This window comes from Chrysemys picta, chromosome 2, assembly GCF_011386835.1.
Source record: "Chrysemys picta bellii isolate R12L10 chromosome 2, ASM1138683v2, whole genome shotgun sequence".
NCBI classification, from domain to species: Eukaryota; Metazoa; Chordata; order Testudines; family Emydidae; genus Chrysemys; species Chrysemys picta.
Genome location: NC_088792.1, coordinates 291,162,684 through 291,184,479, shown reverse-complemented (window position 1 = coordinate 291,184,479; position 21,796 = coordinate 291,162,684). Strand labels below are relative to the sequence as shown.

Sequence of the window (21,796 nt, the reverse complement as noted above, 5' to 3'; positions counted from 1 at the left end):
CAAAATATGGTTTATTTAGCTGGCTTTTCTCAGAAGTGACTTTTATTGTTTCTGGGGGAATTACAGTGATACGTAGTTTAAGGAGCTGGTAATGGGGTGTACATATCCCACACTAAGGTAGGAAAGGAATGAGTTAACTAAGGACTTCTTAGGTTAGGGTTATAAAGAGAAGATAAAGGATGGCTGGGGAGGGCCTCAAGAGGAAAAGGAAATGCTGACTTTCACAGACCATCAGGAAAACAGTGTCAGGACCTCCTGGGCCCAGGCCAAGATCAGGCAGCAAGGAGGAATTAGGAAAGTGACCATATTGTGTACAAGAGACTTTTGAGTTCACATTGATTTGACTTTCCCCAGCTGAAGTAACCCATCTTCTATTTGCTGTTTAGCTTTTATTAACCAGACAGAAGAAAGCCATGGTTCTGACTCCTTGGTGATTGAGCCAGAGTAGAGAAATGCTCAGCACAGAGGTATGGGGACTTAGTGTTAGGACTCAGTATTTTGTTTCTGTTTAACGATTTCCTATATAATGTGTTGCCACCCTTACTTCTGCGCTGTGGCTTGTGGTGCCTGATGCTCTGCCTGCGGCTAAAGGCCGGCTTTGCGCTGTCTCACGGGGGCTGCATCTTGTCAAAGCCCACGGTCTCCTGCAGTCCTCTGGCCACTCCTGGCTCACCAGGGGCACCATTTCAGATTTTAGGGGCTGGGGGGAAACTTTAACCACGTTCCAGAGACTATTTAGGCACCTGAAAACTCTAGAGATTTTTTTTTTTTTTTTTTTTTTTGGGGGGGGGGGGAGTGGTTTGCAGATAACTTAATTAGCTGACAGAAGCACAGTATCCAATTCCTATATAAAGAAAGAAAAAAATACATACAAACTCTAATTAAAGCCATATTTTAAATGTATATGTAAATTTAGAACAATCAGGAGATAATACAGCGAGGTATTCGCAATCCCAAGCCTTGAGGTATCAGTTTTGGAACTTTAACAGAGATATCAGAAACACAAGTTTAATACTTTGTACACTATCTTTAGTAAAGATAGAGAAAGTAAGCAGATTTTATTTAACAGATGCACTCTGTGTTACTGCCATTATCTACTCTATTTTAGTCAATTGTTTTTCACTCCACTAAAAACGTATTTACTTAATTTTAATATACATGATTAAGGCTTTTTTCTCTTTTATTAAGAACAGGCATTTATATTTACCGATCACAATCATGTATGTGACACTAACATTTGACTCCATCATTACTAATAGCATTATACTTGAATCTGCTTCTATTTTTGTACAAATTTTAAGTTATTTTACAGATATAACTAAAAATACAATTTGAAAATAAGCGACCTTCATCTGAACAGTGTCTAAAGTTATGTGATTAGCTATTATTTTTTAAACTGGCACTGATAAAATGAGTACAAGCTAAATTTACATTCTAGAAGGATACTATTATTTGATTGTACCAGGCCAGTCAGCCTCACCTCAGTCCCTGGAAAAATCATGGAGCAGGTCCTCAAGGAATCAATTATGAAACACTTAGAGGAGAGGAAAGTGATCAGGAACAGTCAGCATGGATTCACCAAGGGGAAGTCGTGCCTGACTAACCTAATTGCCTTCTATGATGAGATAACTGGCTCTGTGGATGAGGGGAAAGCAGTGGATGTGTTATTCCTTGACTTTAGCAAAGCTTTTGATACCGTCTCCCACAGTATTCTTGCCGCCAAGTTAAAGAAGTATGGGCTGGATGAATGGACTGTAAGGTGGATAGAAAGCTGGCTAGATCGTCAGGCTCAACAGGTAGTGATCAATGGCTCCATGTCTAGTTGGCAGCCGGTTTCAAGCGGAGTGCCCCAAGGGTCGGTCCTGGGGCCGGTTTTATTCAATATCTTTATTAATGATCTGGAGGATGGTGTGGACTGCACTCTCTGCAAGTTTGCAGATGACACTAAAACTGGGAGGTGTGGTAGATACACTAGAGGGTAGGGATCGGATACAGAGGGACCTAGACAAATTAGAGGATTGGACCAAAAAAAACCTGATGAGGTTCAACAAGGACAAGTGCAGAGTCCTGTACTTAGGACGGAAGAATCCCATGCACTCTTACAGACTAGGGACCGAATGGCTAGGTAGCAGTTCTGCAGAAAAGGACTTAGGAGTCACAGTGGACGAGAAGCTGGATATGAGTCAACAGTGTGCTCTTGATGCCAAGAAGGCTAACGGCATTTTGGGCTGTATAAGTAGGGGCATTGCCAGCAGATCGAGGAATGTAATCGTTCCCCTTTATTCGACATTGGTGAGGCCTCATCTGGAATACTGTGTCCAGTTTTGGGCCCCACACTACAAGAAGGATGTGGAATAGAGGGGAATGATCACGTCCGTCGATCTGCTGGCAATACTCCTACTTATACAGCCCAAAATGCCATTAGCCTTCTTGGCAACAAGGGCACTCTGTCGACTCATATCCAGCTTCTTGTCCACTGTAACCCCTAGGTCCTTTTCTGCAGAACTGCTGCCTAGCCAGTTGGTCCCTAGTCTGTAGCAGTGCATGGGATTCTTCCATCCTAAGTACAGGACTCTGCACGTGTTCTTGTTGAACCTCATCAGATTTCTTTTGGCCCAATCCTCTAATTTGTCTAGGTCCCCTGTATCCTATCCCTACCCTCCAGCATATCTACCACTCCTCCCAGTTTAGTGTAATCTGCAAACTTGCTAAGAGTGCAGTACACGCCATCCTCCAGATCATTAATGAAGATATTGAACAAAAACGGCCCCAGGACTGACCCTTGGGGTACTCCGCTTGATACCGGCTGCCAACTAGACATGGAGCCATTGATCACTACCTGTTGAGCCCGACGATCTAGACAGCTTTCTATCCACCTTATAGTCCATTCATCCAGCCATACTTCTTTAACTTGGCGGCAAGAATACTGTGGGAGACCGTATCAAAAACTTTGCTAAAGTCAAGGAATAACACATCCACTGCTTTCCCCTCATCCACAGAGCCAGTTATCTCCTCATAGAAGGCAATTAGGTTAGTCAGGCATGACTTGCCCTTGGTGAATCCATGCTGACTGTTCCTGATCACTTTACTCTCCTCTAAGTGCTTCAGAATTGATTCCTTGGGGACCTGCTCCATGATTTTTCCAGGGACTGAGGTGAGGCTGACTGGCGTGTAGTTCCCTGGATCCTCCTTCTTCCCTTTTTTAAAGATGGGCACTACATAAGCCTTTTTCCAGTCATCCAGGACCTCCCCAGATCACCATGAGTTTTGAAAGATAATGGCCAATGGCTCTGCAATCACATCTGCCAACTCCATTAGCACCCTCGGATACAGCGCATCCAGCCCCATGGACTTGTGCTTGTCCAGTTTTTCTAAATAGTCCCGAACCACTTCTTTCTCCACAGAGGGCTGGTCACCTCCTCCCCATACTGTGCTGCCCAGTGCAGCAGTCTGGGAGCTGACCTTCTTTGTGAAGACAGAGGCAAAAAAAGCATTGAGTACATTAGCTTTTTCCACATCCTCTGTCACTACGTTGCCTCCATCATTCAGTAAGGGGCCCACACTTTCCTTGACTTTCTTCTTCTTGCTAACATACCTGAAGAAACCCTTCTTGTTACTCTTTACATCTCTTGCTATCTGCAACTCCAAGTGTGATTTGGCCTTCCTGATTTCACTCCTGCATCCCTGAGCAATATTTTTATACTCCTCCCTGGTCATTTGTCCAATCTTCCACTTCTTGTAAGCTTCTTTTTTGTGTTTAAGATCAGCAAGGATTTCACTGTTAAGCTAAGCTGGTTGCCTGCCATATTTACTATTCTTTCTACACATCGGGATGGTTTGTTCCTGCAACCTCAATAAGGATTCTTTAAAATACAGCCAGCTCTCCTGGACTCCTTTCCCCCTCATGTTATTCTCCCAGGGGATCCTGCCCATCAGTTCCCTGAGGGAGTCAAAGTCTGCTTTTCTGAAGTCCAGGGTCCGTATTCTGCTGCTCTCCTTTCTTCCTTGTGTCAGGATCCTGAACTCAACCATCTCAAGGTCACTGCCTCCCAAGTTCCCATCCACTTTTGCTTGTTTGTGAGCAGCAGGTCTAGAAGAGCTCTGCCCCTAGTTGGTTCCTCCAGCACTTGCACCAGGAAATTGTCCCCTACACTTTCCAAAAACTTCCTGGATTGTCTGTGCACCGCTGTATTGCTCTCCCAGCAGATATCAGGGTGATTAAAGTCTCCCATGAGAACCAGGGCCTGCGATCTAGTAACTTCTGCTAGTTGCCAGAAGAAAGCCTCGTCCACCTCATCCCCCTGGTCTGGTGGTCTATAGCAGACTCCCACCACGACATCACCCTTGTTGCTCACACTTCTAAACTTAATCCAGAGACTCTCAGGTTTTTCTGCAGTTTCATACCGGAGCTCTGAGCAGTCATACTCCTCTCTTACGTACAATGCAACTCCCCCACCTTTTCTGCCCTGCCTGTCCTTCCTGAACAGTTTATATCCATCCATGACAGTACTCCAGTCATGTCAGTTATCCCACCAAGTCTCTGTTATTCCAATCACATCATAGTTCCTTGACTGTGCAAGGACTTCCAGTTCTCCCTGCTTGTTTCCCATGCTTCTTGCATTTGTGTATAGGCACTTAAGATAACTCGCTGATCGTCCTGCTTTTTCAGTCTGAGACAGGAGTCCTCCCCTCTTGCACTCTCCTGCTCGTGGTTCCTCCCGGTATCCCATTTCCCCATTTACCTCAGGGCTTTTGTCTCCTTCCCCCGGTGAACCTAGTTTAAAGCCCTCCTCACTAGGTTAGCCAGCCTGCTTGTGAAGATGCTCTTCCCTCTCTTCATTAGGTGGAGCCCGTCTCTGCCTAGCACTCCTCTGTCTTGGAACACCATCCCATGGTCGAAGAATCCAAAGCCTTCTCTCCAACACCACCTGTATAGCCATTCGTTGACTTCCACAATTCAACCGTCTCTACCCAGGCCTTTTCCCTGCACAGGGAGGATGGACAAGAATACCACTTGCGCCTCAAACTCCTTTATCCTTCTTCCCAGAGCCACGTAGTCTGCAGTGATCCGCTCAAGGTCATTCTTGGCAGTATCATTGGTGCCCAGGTGGAGAAGCAGGAAGGGTTAGCGATCCGAGGGATTGATGAGTCTCGGCAGTTTCTCCATCACATTGTGAATCCTAGCTCCTGGCAAGCAGCAGACCTCTCAGTTTTCTCGGTTGGGGCGGCAGATAGATGACTCAGTCCCCCTGAGGAGGGAGTCCCCAACCACCACCACCCGCCTCCATATGAGAATATATGTGCATTTCGACAGGAAGTATCAAGAAGTAATAATAACAACAAGAATAATAATACAAGTGTGTGTTGGGGGGGGTGTGTGTATTAGGGGAGTGAGAGAGAGACAAAGTGTTTGCGTGTGTTCGAGAGAGAGACAGTGTGTTCGGGGAGTATGAGAGACAGAGTGTGTGTGTTGGGGGAGTATGAGAGACAGCATGCTGTCACTTTAAGTACAGCACTCACTAGTCTGAAGGCTTGTTCAGACAGCAGCAGCCAGCAACTCCCACTCCTGACCTAGAAGCAGCAGCAGCAGATTCCTGTTCCCCCACCCCGGTTCAGCAGAGACTGGGTACACAGGCAGGGGGACACACTGACAGCCCCACCCCTCCCGTTCTGCACAGCGGACAGCAGGTTCCCGGGAGCAGCTTGGCCAGAGGCAACTCCAAAGCAGAGGGCAGACAGCTGCAGACAGCAGCAGAGCAGCGGGCGAAGAAGGAGTAATCTGCTTCAGAGGCATCCCCCACTTTGAACAGCACCCCTGGGAAGTCACCCAGCCTGCCCACCCCCTAAGGCTGGCCCTGTTTTCTTTCCTTTTAGACGTTGAAATCTTTTACTGGGAATAAGTTCCCTGCTTTTGATAGTACTTCCAGTAATGTTAAAATATGTTCAAATCTTTTTTTGGTGGAAAGGAAAAATAGGTGTAGTTCAAAGGCCCTTTGAAAGAAAGGGAGAGCTTCTGTAGTCATTTGGACTTCTTTGGGTGTCCCTGAGGACTGTAACCAGGATGCCCTTCTCATGGTAACAGCCATGGCCCTGGAATGGGCTGCTATGTCAGAGGAGACATGGGCTGGTTGGAGTAACGTTCTGGCTACCAATTGTTCCTCTGAAATGACAGATTTTAAGTCAACTCTTATTTCCAGGGGGGCTTTTCACTGAAGGGTGATACTACCTAACCTGTGGCAGAGTCATATTTAGCGAGAACATAAGAACAGCCATACTGGGTCAGACCAAAGGTCCATCTAGCCCAGTATCCTGTCTTCCAACAGTGGCCAATTGCCAGGTGCCCCAGAGGGAATGAACAGAACACGTAATCAAGCCATCCATCCCCTGTCACTTATTCCCAGCTTCTGGCAAACAGAGGCTAGGGACACCATCCCTGCCCATCCTGGCTAATAGCCATTGATGGACATATCCTCCATGAACTTATCTAGTTCTTTTTTGAATCCTGTTATAATCTTGGCCTTCACAACATCCTCTGGATGGATGTTCTGCAAGGAGATCCACAGTTTGACTGTGTGTTGTGTGAAAAAAATACTTCCTTTTGTTTGTTTTAAACCTGCTGCCTATTAATTTCATTTGGTGACCCCTAGTTCTTGTGTTTGAGAAGGAGTAAATAACACTTCCTTATTTACTTTCTCCACACCAGTCCTGATTTTAAGCCCTCTATCATATTCCCCCCTTAGTCATCTCTTTTCCAAGCTGAAAAGGCCCAGTTTTACTAATCTTTCCTCATATGGCAGCCGTTCCATACCCCTAATCATTTTTGTTGCCCTTTTCTGAACCTTTTCCAATTCCAATATATGTTTTTGAGATGTGGCGACCACATCTGCACACAGTATTCAAGATGTGGGCATATCATGGATTTATATAGAGGCAATATGATATTTTCTGTTTTATTATCTATCCCTTTCTTAATGATTCCCAACATTCTGTTCACTTTTTTGATTGCCGCTGTACACTGAGTGGATGTTTTCAGAGAACTATTCCCAATGACTCCAAGATCTCTTTCTTGAGTGGTAACAGCTGATTTAGATCCCATCATTTTATATGTATAGTTGGGATTATGTTTTCCAATGTGCATTACTTTGCATTTATCAACATTGAATTCATCTGCCATTTTGTTGCCCAGTTACACAGTTTTGAGAGACTTTTGTAGTTCTTCACGGTCTGCCTGGGACTTAACTATCTTGAGTAGTTTTATATCGTCTGCAGATTTTGCCACCTCACTGTTTACTCCTTTTTCCAGATCATTTATGAATATGTTGAATAGGACTGGTCCCAGTACAGACCCCTGGGGGACACCACTATTTACCACTCTCCATTCTGAAAACTGACCATTTATTCCTACCCCTTGTTTTTCCTATCTTTTAACCAGTTACCAATCCATGAGAGGACCTTCCCTCTTATCCCATGACAGCTTACTTTGCTTAAGAGCCTTTGGTAAGGGACCTTCTCAAAAGCTTTCTGAAAATCTAAGTACACTATTTCCATTGGATCCCCCTTTTCCACATGCTTGTTGACTCCCCTCAAAGAATTCTAGTAGATTCACAGATTCATAGATTCTAGGACTGGAAGGGACCTCGAGAGGTCATCGAGTCCACTCCCCTGCCCACATGGCAGGACCAAATACTGTCTAGACCATCCCTGATAGACATTTATCTAACCTACTCTTCAATATCTCCAGAGATGGAGATTCCACAACCTCCCTAGGCAATTTATTCCAGTGTTTAACAACCCTGACAGTTAGAAACTTTTTCCTAATGTCCAACCTAGACCTCCCTTGCTGCAGTTTAAGCCCATTGCTTCTTGTTCTATCCTTAGAGGCTAAGTTTTCTCCCTCCTCTTTATGACACCCTTTTAGATACCTGAAAACTGCTATCATGTCCCCTCTCAGTCTTCTCTTTTCCAAATTAAACAAACCCAATTCTTTCAGCCTTCCTTCATAGGTCATGTTTTCAAGATCTTTAATCATTCTTGTTGCTCTTCTCTGGACCCTCTCCGATTTCTCCACATCTTTCTTGAAATGCGGTGCCCAGAATTGGACACAATACGCCACCTGAGGCCTAACCAGAGCAGAGTAGAGCGGAAGAATGACTTCTCGTGTCTTGCTCACAACACACCTGTTAATACATCCCAGAATCATGTTTGCTTTTTTTGCAACAGCATCACACTGTTGACTCATATTTAGCTTGTGGTCCACTATAACCCCTAGATCCCTTTCTGCCGTACTCCTTCCTAGACAGTCTCTTCCCATTCTGTATGTGTGAAACTGATTTTTTCTTCCTAAGTGGAGCACTTTGCATTTGTCTTTGTTAAACTTCATCCTGTTTAACTCAGACCATTTCTCCAATTTGTCCAGATCATTTTGAATTATGACCCTGTCCTCCAAAGCAGTTGCAATCCCTCCCAGTTTGGTATCATCCGCAAACTTAATAAGCCTACTTTCTATGCCAATATCTAAGTCGTTAATGAAGATATTGAACAGAGCCGGTCCCAAAACAGACCCCTGCGGAACCCCACTCGTTATGCCTTTCCAGCAGGATTGGGAACCATTAATAACAACTCTCTGAGTATGGTTATCCAACCAGTTATGCACCCACTTTATAGTAGCCCCATCTAAATTGTATTTGCCTAGTTTATCGATAAGAATATCATGCGAGACCGTATCAAATGCCTTACTAAAGTCTAGGTATACCACATCCACAGCTTCACCCTTATCCACAAGGCTCGTTATCCTATCAAAGAAAGCTATCAGATTGGTTTGACACCATTTGTTCTTTACAAATCCATGCTGGCTATTCCCTCTCACCCCTTCCAAGTGTTTGCAGATGATTTCCTTAATTACTTGCTCCATTATCTTCCCTGGCACAGAAGTTAAACTAACTGGTCTGTAGTTTCCTGGGTTGTTTTTATTTCCCTTTTTATAGATGGGCACTATATTTGCCCTTTTCCAGTCTTCTGCAATCTCTCCTGTCTCCCATGATTTTCCAAAGATAATAGCTAGAGGCTCAGATACCTCCTCTACTAGCTCCTTGAGTATTCTGGGATGCATTTCATCAGGCCCTGGTGACTTGCAGGCATCTAACTTTTCTAAGTGATTTTTAACTTGTTCTTTTTTAATTTTATCTACTAAACCTACCCCCTTCCCATTAGCATTCACTATGTTAGGTATTCCTTCAGACTTCTCAGTGAAGACCGAAACAAAGAAGTCATTAAGCATCTCTGCCATTTCCAAGTTTCCTGTTACTGTTTCTCCCTCTTCACTGAGCAGTGGGCCTACCCTGTCTTTGGACTTCCTCTTGCTTCTAATGTATTGATAAAAAGTCTTCTTGTTTCCCTTTATTCCTGTAGCTAGTTTGAGCTCATTTTGTGCCTTTGATTGGTGAGGCATGGATTTCCCTTAACAAAAAGCATGTTGACTTTTCCCCAACAAATTATGGGTCTGACAATTTTGTTCTTTACTATAGTTTCAACCAGTTTGCCCAGTACTGAAGTCAGGCTTATCAGCCTATAATTGCCAGGATCACCTCTGGAGCCTTTATTAAAAATTGGCATCACATTAGCTATCCTCCATTCATCTGGTACAGAAGCTGATTTAAATGATAGGTTACAGACTACAGTTAGTAGTTCTGCAATTTCACATTTGAGTTCCTTTAGAACTCTTGGGTGAATACTATCTGGTCCTGGTGACTTATTACTGTTTAGTTGATCAGTTTGTTCCAAAAGCTCCTCTAATGACACCTCAATCTGGGACAGTTCCTCAGATATGTCACCTAAAAAGAATGGCTCAGATTTGGTAATTTCCCTCACATCCTCAGCCTTGAAGACAGATGCAAAGAATTCATTTAGTTTCTCCACAATGGTCTTACCATCCTTGAGTGCTCCTTTAGCATCTTAATCGTCCAGTGCCCCCACTGGTTGTTTAGCAGACTTCCCGCTTCTGATGTACTTATAACAAATTTTGCTATTACTTTTTGAGTATTTGGCTAGCTGGTCTTCAAATTCTTTTTTGGCCTTCCTAATTGTATTTTTACAATTCATTTGCCAGTGTTTAGGCTCCTTTCCGTTTTCCTCACTAGGATTTAACTTCCATTTTCTAAAGGATGCCTTTTTGCCTCTCAATGCTTCTTTTATAGAATCATAGAATATCAGGGTTGGAAGGGACCTCAGGAGGTCATCTAGTGCAATCCCCTGCTCAAAGCAGGACCAATCCCCAACTAAATCATCCCAGCCAGGGCTTTGTCAAGCCTGACCTTAAAAATCTCTAAGGAAGGAGATTCCACCACCTCCCTGTGGTGACGACGCAGGAAACAGAACGCCAGGTTTGTTGGTAGCCAGAGAGCTTTACAAGCCTCTTGCAAAAAGCCTCCCAGGAAAACTTTTCCTGGGGTTTTTATTTCTCTCCTTGCTTTGTTTACAACACTTCTTAGTGGTTACATTTCATGCGCGTAAAAAGGCTAGGCAGTATACATGCACATAAGATAACGAACCCATCTCTTGAGCGCGTGAACACTAGCTGCGAGGAAACAATCAAATCAGCCAAATAAGTTTCCCAAACATAGGCGCTAGAACAAGGTCACTCCTGCGTCACTGCCAGGGGAACAGTTTGCCGTTCTTCAAGGCTTGTGATTAGGGAGGAACACATTCCTACATCCCCTCCTATTTTATTTTATAGATGCAGTATTTAAACAAAGCACTCTCGCAGGGTAGCATACACAATGTCACTAGATTGGGTATACACAAACAAAACAGCAAAGTAAAACGTCAAAAATCAAAACTAGGACCCCATACTATAAAAGGGTCTTTATCCACTCTAAGGGTGGCTATGACTAGATATAATCCCACCAAGTAGGAAAAACGTCCTGGTGGATAGCTTAAGCATAATATTTCAGCATATCAATTTGCTATTACATGCAATACTATTATCAGTAAGCTTAAAACAGCACATTTCTTTCACTGTCTCACATCCCAGATGTTGCTGGGTGGTTTACAGACAGGAACAAGGCAAGTACTTAACAGACCTTGCATTTCCGGGGCAACGGCCAGGCAGAAATCAGATTGATTTAATACTTCTGCCAGGTGGACCCAGGTGTTAAACTGCAGCCGCTGCTCCATCTGGGGTTCGCCTTGGCAGCCAGGGGCCAACAGGAAACTCCCCAATACACACAAAATAAGGAGTGAATTAGCATTAAGACAAGCTAACAATGTCACAAGGTAATTTTCTGCGGTAGGTTCCAGCTGCTGCTGCACTCGCAGCTGCTCGGCCTGCAATGAAAGGGCTTTAACCTGTCCCCAGGTTATGCGCTGCGGGGGCCCCCGCGGGGGGCGCTGGCGAGGACGCTCGGGATCCTGCAGATGTAGGTTGAACTGTGGAATGGGGTTCGACAGTCCCTGGTGCCAGGCCATCGCCGTGCCACGGGCGGACGTTACGCGCCGGGACCCACAACGGACCTGTAGGAAGAGAAACGGCAGCATGCCCCCGTCCCCACGTTATAAGGGGCACTGGGCCATGCCACTGAGGGTCTGGGGCCTTGCGATATTTAACAAAGGGGCGGGGCAAGGCCTGGTAGCTACGAAAATGACATTCTGCTGCAGAGTAGTTGTCAGTCAAATTCAAATGATTCAGGGTAAAAAGCACTGCAGCCAGCCATTCCTGGCGGGGAGGAAGGCCTACGGGAATCCCCCCTTTCTGTTTTTGGCGGACCAGGGCTTGTTTGAGCGCACGGTTGGCCCGTTCCACAATGGCCTGGCCTGTGGGGTTATACGGGATACCAAACGTGTGGACAATGTCCCACGTGGTACAGAAGGAGGCAAAGGCCGAGCTACAGTAGGCGGGGCCGTTGTCGGTCTTAAGATGGGACGGGTGACCCATGATTGCCATAGCGCGAATCATGTGATTAATAACATGACGAGAGGCCCCACCCTTCTGGGGGGTGACCCACACATAATGGGAAAAGGTATCTACACACACGTGAAGATACTGCCAGGGGGCAAAGGGAGGGAAATGTGTAACATCCATTTGCCAGAGCTGGTTAGCCGAGGTTCCACGAGGATTAACCCCTACCTCCGGGCTATTGGAGAGAGAAGCGCAAAGGTCACACTGGCGAACAATGGCCTGCGCCTGATGCAATGGGAGAGTGAACTGCTTGGCAAGGGCCTTGGCGGACTGATGAAAAAAGGCGTGGCTTTCGATTGGGGAGGAAAAAATTGAGGCCACCGATTTGACCGCCTGGTCGGCCACCGCGTTACCTTCTGTTAATAGGCCCGGTAGTGTGGTGTGACTGCGAATGTGTGCCACAAACAGTGGGCTAGAGCGGGAGGAAAGGAGCTGTTGCAGGGTAAGAAAAAGGGCCAACAAATTGTTATCACAGGAGGGCGACACATAGGAACCTGGAAGAGACTTAAGAACATTAGTAACATAAAGACTGTCAGTAATCAAATTAAAAGGGTCATCCTGGAAACATCGGCAGGCCAGGATGACAGCAGCCAGCTCTGCGCGCTGTGGGGAGCGCTGGGGCAGGGTAAAGCGGACTTGCCAAGTGCCTTGCGCCTGCCAGCTGACCGCACCTCGTGTTGGGCCGCCGTCCGTAAAAAGGGTAAGTGCATCCTTAATGGGGACGGTTGACAAAGACGGACGGAGGTGAAGGCAACGTTGTTGTAGGAGCGAAAGACGGGGGTCAGGGGGAATGTGATATTTAACTTCCCCGACATAGTCAGCAAGAGACAATTGGAGGGTGGCACTGCAAGAGACAGCGCGTTCCCAGTCTTTAGCCGGGATGGGGACAATAATGGCAACGGGGTCCCAACCCAAGAGGGTGCGGGACCGTTCTCGCACTTTAAAAATCAGCTCTGCGGCCTGTTGAGGGAGTGTCTGAATAGTATGCGGAGGGGAGTGGGTCAAATAAATCCATTCAATTAAACGAAGACGCGCTGCCGCCCCCTCCTGGGCGAGGACAGCTGTCGGTTGTGAGAGTGTGGGAAGCAAAATGGCAAAAAGGGGCTGTTCCCTTTCTCGGCGGTCGACCCACACCTGGGCCAGGGTCTGGTTAATGAGGGTGACCGCTTGGCGCTGTTCCTGGGAAATGGGAATAATATCTCCGGGGAGGCGGCCCTGCCGAAGGCCAGAAAAAAGAGGGGACAGCATGGAGGTAGTCAGAGGGCAAAAAGGACGAATCCAATTAAGGGACCCCAATAACTGTTGAAGCTGTACAAACGTAAGAGGGTTGGGCAATACCAACTCGGGACAAACTGGACGGGCATATGACTGGAGCATGCGGTGACCAAGATACAAAAAGGGTGGCTGACGCTGGATTTTGTCCGGTGCCACAACCAGGCCACACGCCGCAAGCTGGTGGCGCAGTTCGTCCAGCCAGTCATCAGGGAGGACGGGGTGAGCCACCAGGATGTCGTCCATGTAGTGGTAAATTAAGGCATCTGGGTGTGCTGCGCGGAAGGGCCGTAAGGCCTGCGCAACAAAATGCTGACACAAGGTGGGACTATTCAACATGCCTTGAGGGAGCACATTCCACTGATAGCGTGGAGTGGGCTGGGAGTGATTCAAAACCGGAACGGTGAAGGCAAAACGCACCCGGTCCTCAGGGTGCAGGGGGATGGTAAAAAAACAATCCTTTAAATCTATTACAAATAACCGGTAATCACAGGGGATAAGGTTGGGATTAGGGGTACCACACTGCAGGGGACCCATGGGCTGTATAATTTTGTTAATGGCGCGAAGGTCCTGCAGGAGGCGCCACTTGCCAGATTTCTTTTTAATCACAAACACGGGGGTATTAAAGGGGCTAGTAGACTCCTCCAAATGTCCTGCCTGCAGCTGGTCATTAACCAAGTGCTGGAGGACCTCCAGCTTTTCTAAAGGAAGCGGCCACTGCGCAACCCATATGGGCTCGTCAGTGAGCCAACGGAGGGGGAGGGCCGTACGCCTAATCATCAATATGGATGGTGGCAGTGAACTGTGTTAATAAATCACGGCCCCACAGGTTGAGGTGGACGGGGAGAATGATAGGCCGGATACGGGCGCGGCGGGTGCCTTGGGGCGCCCTAACCTCCAACCATTGGGCACTTCGTTGTGAGTCCTGCGCCCCGCCCACACCCCAAACTGCCGGAGCCTGCTCTGTGGGCCAATGGGCGGGCCACTGCGCAGCGGCAATGACGGTGATGTCTGCCCCAGAGTCGATAACACCCTCGAACGGCTGATCGTTGAGGCAGTAAATGCGTTTAGGTTGGGGTGCTCCAATGTCTTTAACGACTGCTGCCACTTGTGGGTGAATAGTGCCCTGGTCGGTGGACCCGAAGCCTCCGGTTCGGGGAACGTCTCTTCCCCCTGCCGGAAGGGAGTAGGGCACAAGTATGAGTTGCGCCCAGGCATCTCCCTGAAACAGCTGTTTCGGGAGATGACTCCACAGTTGAACATGGATAATTCCACCATAGTCCGAATCCACCACCCCAGGCACCACAAACAGGCCCTGCTTGCTGGCGGACGAGCGGGGTAGGACAAGGCCCACCATGCCCTCCGGCAGCGGGCCCTGAATCTGGGACGGCATGAGGAGGACCTCCCCGGGGAGAGTGATATCCATATTTTCCTGATTAACAAGGTCAATCCCCGCACTGCCCCTTGTGGCGGCAGGGGCGTCGTGCACGGAGAGGGGCGCGGCCTTGGGTCTCGGGCTGGTCGCAGGCCCGCCTACTAGTTTCCCGGGGGGTTGTCTCGGATAGCAGCCAAGACCCGGCTGTCACCCCCGGCCAAGCGACACTGCGCAGCCCAATGGTAGCCCTTTTTGCATTTCGGACACAGCGTGCGGGGCCTCTGGTCTGTCCGGGGCTTGGGTTTGTTTTTACCACACGCCCCCCCTAGGGGCCCGACACTCCCGCCAAAAATGTCCGGGCTTCTGGCAGTTAAAGCAGTTCCCCTGAGGCTTCTGCCCCTTGTGCAGGGCAGCTGCCAGCAGGGCCATCTGATGGGTCTGAGTGCCTACGTCAGCACACGCCTGCAGCAATTCTGCCAGGGTATACCCGGGGCGCCCGACCACTGCCTGCATGGCACGGCGGCAGTCTGCATTGGCATTTTCGTAAGCCAATTTTATCATTAGTTCAGTCTGGGCTTGCGGGTTATCAATCTGCCTCTGGACTGCCTCTTGGAGGCGGTCAATAAACTGGTGGAACGGTTCAGTGGCACCCTGCCGAGTAACCGCAAAGGACTTAGAGGACTCGCCTGCAGCGGGGACCCTGCGGAACGCTCGACGGACACACTGGCCAATGATGGGAAAAGCTACCCGGGGCGTGCCCACCGCCTGCTCGGGGATGCCCGAAAACTGCCCTGTGCCATATAACTGCTCAGCAAGATAAGCCCCCCCACCTTGCGCTGCTGCTGCAAGCGCCTCTCGCTGGTACTCGCTGTCCCACACAACGTATTGCGCGGGAGACAGCACCATGCGACACATGTCTTTCCAATCTTGGGGGAGCAAGAAGTAACCGTTTGACACACCTTCCAAGATCCCCAGGGTGAAAGTGGACCGCACCCCGGTCTCACGAACCGCCTTGCGGAGCTCGCGCAGAACCGAGTAGGGGAGAGCCTCCCAGTCCACTATCTGCCCCCCATTTCCATTATCTCGCCAAGAGACGGGAAACGCCTCGAACCCACACTTGGATTCCTCGTCGGTCAAGAGACCGGCCTCACGTGCTCGCCGCACCGCCGCGGCGACAGCGCCCCCCCGCCCGACCGGTAGGCAGGGGGGCGCCGCCACGGGCGGCGGCGCAGGGAGGGTCAGCTGTGGGCAGGAGGGGGGTGGCCCATCACTTGGGGGCAAAAAGGGGACCGGCTTGGGGCTGTCTGGGCCGAACCCCTCCAGTGCCTCCTTACAGCGCTGCCAGAGCAGCAGGCACTGAACTGGGGCACGGGGTTTACTATACAAGGTGATCCCAATCCGTATCCAATCAGAAAGCTGTAATGACCCGCAGTCCGGATACCAGGGGCACTGGCGATCTATTTCCCTTAGGAGGCCCTCAATATGAGCGACCGGGACAGCGACACATGATCGCTGTCGTATAATCTCTTGTAACTCTCTTGCGTGCTCCTTCTGGGCACTGGAAAGTTTCCCCCCCATACTCACGAATAAGGGGCGGCAAACAGCCGCGGGCGCGCTCGGCGTATCCAGCCGGTGAGTAGAGGGGTATCACGTCGGGGTCACCAGCTGTGGTGACGACGCAGGAAACAGAACGCCAGGTTTGTTGGTAGCCAGAGAGCTTTACAAGCCTCTTGCAAAAAGCCTCCCAGGAAAACTTTTCCTGGGGTTTTTATTTCTCTCCTTGCTTTGTTTACAACACTTCTTAGTGGTTACATTTCATGCGCGTAAAAAGGCTAGGCAGTATACATGCACATAAGATAACGAACCCATCTCTTGAGCGCGTGAACACTAGCTGCGAGGAAACAATCAAATCAGCCAAATAAGTTTCCCAAACATAGGCGCTAGAACAAGGTCACTCCTGCGTCACTGCCAGGGGAACAGTTTGCCGTTCTTCAAGGCTTGTGATTAGGGAGGAACACATTCCTACACCTCCCTAGGTAACCCGTTCAAGTGCTTCACCACCCTCCTAATGAAAAAGTTTTTCCTAATATCCAACCTAAACCTCCCCCACTGCAACTTGAGACCATTACTCCCTGTTCTGTCATCTGCTACCACTGAGAACAGCCTAGCTCCATCCTCTTTGGAACCCCCTTTCAGGTAGTTGAAAGCAGCTATCAAATCCCTCCTCATGCTTCTTTTCTGCAGACTAAACAATCGTAGTTCCCTCAGCCTCTCCTCATAAGTCATGTGCTCCAGACCCCTAATCATTTTTGTTGCCCTCTGCTGGACTCTTTCCAATTTTTCCACATCCTTGTAGTGTGGGGCCCAAAACTGGACACAGTACTCCAGATGAGGCCTCACCAATGTTGAATAGAGGGGAATGATCACGTCTCTCAATCTGCTGGCAATGCCCCTACTTATACAGCCCAAAATGCCGTTAGCCTTCTTGGCAACAAGGGCACACTGTCGACTCATATCCAGCTTGTCCACTGTAACCCCTAGGTCCTTTTCTGCAGAACTGCTGCCTAGCCAGTCGGTCCCTAGTCTATAGCAGTGCATGGGCTTCTTCCATCTTAAGTGCAGGACTCTGCACTTATCTGATGATGTTCAACAAGGACTTCTTTTGGCCCAATCCTCTAATTTGTCTAGGTCCCTCTGTATCCTATCACTACCCTCCAACGTATCTACCACTCCTCCCAGTTTAGTGTCATCCGCAAACTTGCTGAGGGTGAGTCCACGCCATCTTCCAGATCAATAATGAAGATATTGAACAAAACCGTCCCCAGGACCGAAACTACTTTGTTGTTTAGCCACAGTGGCACTCTTTTGGTTCTCTTACTATGTTTTTTAATTTGGGGTATTGTAGCAAGGTCAACACTCACCAGTGCGGCACCTCCTGCTGGTCATCTTGGGAATTAGCTGAACTCCAGCATATGGAGCACCCTCTGCTGGCCAGTGTCTTGCCTGCCTCAGGCCCCGTGTCCCTCCCAGACCCCAGTGCCCTTTACCTCAGGGTTCTGCCCTCTGCAGTACCCCCGCTTTGGGTCTCCCCTCCCAGGGGAACCCCCAAACCCCTATACCCACCTTGTGTCAGTGGCTACTGCCAGTCATCATCTAGCCCCCTCTCACTGGGGCAAACTGCAGTCTGTAATGGCCACTCATCATTGGCAAGGGGTTAGGATGGGGCGGGCAAACTTTTTGGCCTGAGGGCCGCATCAGGTTTCCAAAATTGTATGGAGGGCTGGTTACGGGAGGCTGTGCCTCCCCAAACAGCCAGGCATGGCCCGGCCCCCACCCCCATCCAACCCCTCCTGATTCTTGCCCTCTGACAGCCCCCCAGGATCCCTGCCCCATCCAACCATCCCTTCTCCCTGTCCCCAACCGCCCCCAGAATCTCCGCCCCTGACTGCCCCCCCACCCCATCCAACCCCCCCCTCCTTCCTGACTGCCCCCCTGGGACCTCTACCCCATCCAACCCCCCTGTTCCCCGCCCTCACCCCTATCCACACCCTCGCCCCATGACCACCACCCCCCAAATTCCCCTGCCTTCTGTCCATCCCACCCCCTTACTGCGCTGCCTGGAGCACCGGTGGCTGGCGGTGCTACAGCCGCACTGCACAGCTGGAGCCAGCCATGCCACCGCGCAGCACAGAGCACCAGATCAGGCCGGGCTCTGCAGCTGTGCTGCCCCAGGAGCTCACAGCCCCACCGCCCAGAGCATTGTGTCGGCAGCGTAGTGAGCTGAGGCTGCAGGGGAGTGGGAACAGCAGGGAAGGGGCTAGGGGCTAGCCTTCCAGGCCAGGAGCTCAGGGGCCAGGCAGGAGGGTCCTGTGGGCCGGATGTGGCCTGTGCACTGTAGTTTGCCCACCTCTGGGTTAGGACCAGCTGTCTCTGCCTATTCCCAGGCTGCATCTCTGTAGCCCGAGTACCTTTGTAGGCCTTCACCAAGGCCTGCAGCCTGGGGGTTTACCAGGCTGGAGCTCCCCAGCTCCTCTTGCCCTTGCCTAACATTGCTCTACTTCAGGTACCTTGCTCTCAGGCAGCTAGCCCTTCCTACTCCAGGCCTAGAGTGGGACTCATACAGTGCTTGGCCCACAGCCCTCTTATCAGGGCCAGCTGGGCCCTGATTGAGCTGGCCACACCTGTGGTCCGCTACTCACTCAGGTGCTCTCACTGCTTTTCCCAGCCGCAGCCCTCTCCAGGACTGCTTTTAACCTCTGCCTACTGGAGTGGGGCAGCAGCCCCTCCTACAGGTATATATTTAAGTTGAGCCTGGTGTCTTTAAAAAGTTTCCATGCTGCTTGCAGGGATTTTACTTTTTGCGCTGTAGCTTTTAATTTCTGTTTCACTAACTTCCTCATTTTTGTGTAGTCCCCCTTTCTGAACTTACATGCTAGTGTTGGGCTCCTGTGGTGTTTCCCCCACCACAAGGATGTTAATTTAATTTTATTATTGTCACTATTACCAAGCAGTCCATCTTATATTCATCTCTTGGACCAGATCCTCTGCTCCACTTAGGACTAAATCAAGAATTGCCTCTCCTCTTGTGGGTTCCAGGACCAGCTGCTCCAAGAAGCAGTCATTTAAGGTGTCAAGAAACCTTATCTCCGCATCATGTCCTGAGGTGACATGTACCCAATCAATATGGGGATAGTTGAAATCCCCCATTATTTTTGAGTTTTTTATTTTAATAGCCTCTCTAATCTCCCTGAGCATTTCAGTCACTATCACCATCCTGGTCAGGTGGTCGGTAATATATCCCTACTGCTATATTCTTATTATTAGAGCATGGAATTACCATCCATAGAGATTCTATGGTACAGTTTAGTTCATTTAAGATTTTTTACTTCATTTGATTCTATGCTTTCTTTCACATATCGTGCCACTCCCCCACTAGCACGACCTGTTCTGTCCTTCCAATATATTTTGTACCCTGCTATTACTGTGTCCCATTGATTATCCTCATTCCACCAAGTTTCTGTGATGCCTATTACATCAATATCCTCATTTAATACGAGGCACTCTAGTTCACCAATCTTATTATTTAGACTTCTAACATTGGTATATAAGCACTTTTAAAACTTGTCACTTTTTAGCTGTCTGCCATTATATGATGTAATTGAATGGGACTTTTTTTCATTTGACTGTTTCTCATCAGAGCCTCCCTGTATTTTATCATCGTCCATCCTCTCCTCCTTACTAGGACATAGAGAATCTTCATTAATAGATCCTCCCCTAAGGGATGTCTCTGTCCGAACCACGTGCTCCTCTGCACCTTTCAGCTTTCCCCCAGCCCTTAGTTTAAAAACTGCTCAATGACCTTTTTAATTTTAAGTGCCAGCAATCTGGTTCCATTTTGGTTTAAGGTGGAGCCCATCCTTCCTGTATAGGCTCCCCCTTTCCCAAAAGTTTCCCCAGTTCCTAATAAATCTAAACCCCTCTTCCCTACATCATCATCTCATCCATGCATTGAGACCCTGCAGTTCTGCCTGTCTAATTGGCCCTGCGCGTGGAACTGGAAGCATTTCAAAGAATGCTACCATGGAGGTCCTGGACTTCAATCTGTTACCTAGCAGCCTAAATTTGGCCTCCAGGACATCTCTCCTATCCTTCCCTATGTCACTGGTACCTACATGTACCACGACCATTGGCTCCTCCCCAGCACTATACATAAGTCTATCTAGAGGTCTCGAGAGATCTGCAACCTTTGCACCAGGCAGGCAAGTCACCATGCAGTTCTCCTGATCATCGCAAACCCAGCTATTTTTGTTTCTAATGATTGAATCACCCATTACTAATACCTGCCTTTTCCTAGTGACTGGAGTTCCCTCAACTGGAGAGGTATTCTCAGTGTGAGAGGATAACACAACATAATCTGAAAGGAGTGTCCCAACTGTGGGATCGTTTCCCTGTGCTTCCCCCTGTATCCACAAGGCTTGTTACCCTATCAAAGGACCCCTCTTATGTACCTCTCTGTCACCCTTAGCTCCTCCAGTTCAGCCACTCTGGTCTCCAAAGCCCGTAAACTGTCTCTGAGGGCCAGGAGCTCCTTGCACTGAATGCATGCATATGCTGCCTGCCCATAGGGCAGGTAATTATACATGCTGCATTGGGTGCAATATACTGGATTACCCCACTCTGTTGCTGAACTTCTGCCTGCATTATCTTTTTACTCCTGAAGCTGTACCTTTGTTGTTGTTTTGTTTTCATCAGGGGGTGGTTTTAGGCTTTAAGTTTAAAGAAGTTTAAGGAATGTTAAGTGTATCTAACCGCCCCCCCCTTACACTCCGCCTGTAAACTCCCTCACAAAACTCCCCTGTTAGCCTCTCCCATTCGCTCCCTTCCCACCAAACCTTTTGTGTGTGTTAATTGGTATTTAATAAAAACATACTCTCTGAAAGATAACCAATCTTTATTTGTCTCCTACACATGTTGGTTGCTGCTGGAATTAATTCAAAGTGGTAATTTGATCATCATGGTCAGTAATCATCAAAATCTTCATGCAAGACGGCAAGTTAACAAAGCATGACAGAGTGCTGTATAGAAAGACATATTACTGGAGCTCACTGTCAAATTTGTGCTTCAAAGCCTCCCTGATTCAAATAGCCTCCTGTTGTGCCCAACTAATAGCCCTGGTATCTGGCTGCTCAAAATAAGCTGCCAGGCAATCCTCTTCCATGCTCTACCCCAGGGGAAACTTTTCACCCTTAGCCTTGCAAATGTTATGGAGTGCCAAGCAGGCTACTATGACCATGGGAATATTTTCCTCATTTAGGTCTAACTTGCCATAAAGGTAGTGCCAACATGCTTTTAATCTGCCAAAGGCACATTCTACAGTCATTCTGCACCTGCCTGTTGTTGAAGCGCTCCTTGCTACTGTCCAGGTTTGTCATGTAAGGCTTCTTGAGCCATGGGAATAAGGAGTACGCTGGGTCTCCAAGGATTACTATGAGCATTTTAATATCCCCCAGTGCAATCTTCTGGTCTGGAAAGAAAGTCCCTGCTTGCAGCTTTCTGTACAGGCTAATGTTCCCGAAGATGCATGCATTGTGCACCTTCCCGGATCACCCTGTGTTGATGTCAGTGAAACTGCCATGGTGCTCCACAAGCGCCTGCAATACCATAAATAAATACCCTTTCTATTGATGTATTCCATC

The 21,796-nt window shown here is 48.5% G+C and overlaps 1 protein-coding gene and 1 long non-coding RNA gene across 3 annotated transcripts in view; one reads left to right on the top strand and one right to left on the bottom strand.

Moving 5' to 3' along the window:
• MAPK15 (mitogen-activated protein kinase 15) overlaps positions 1 to 21,796 on the top strand; it is a 148,496-nt gene that overhangs the window by 79,876 nt on the left and 46,824 nt on the right. The gene's annotated exons all lie outside the window — the stretch shown is intronic.
• Positions 10,381 to 16,387, bottom strand: LOC135981868 (uncharacterized). Its single transcript, XR_010599047.1, has 2 exons — positions 16,185 to 16,387; positions 10,381 to 11,508 (listed from the first exon to the last, which is right to left on the bottom strand). It is a non-coding gene; the product is annotated as an uncharacterized LOC135981868 (long non-coding RNA).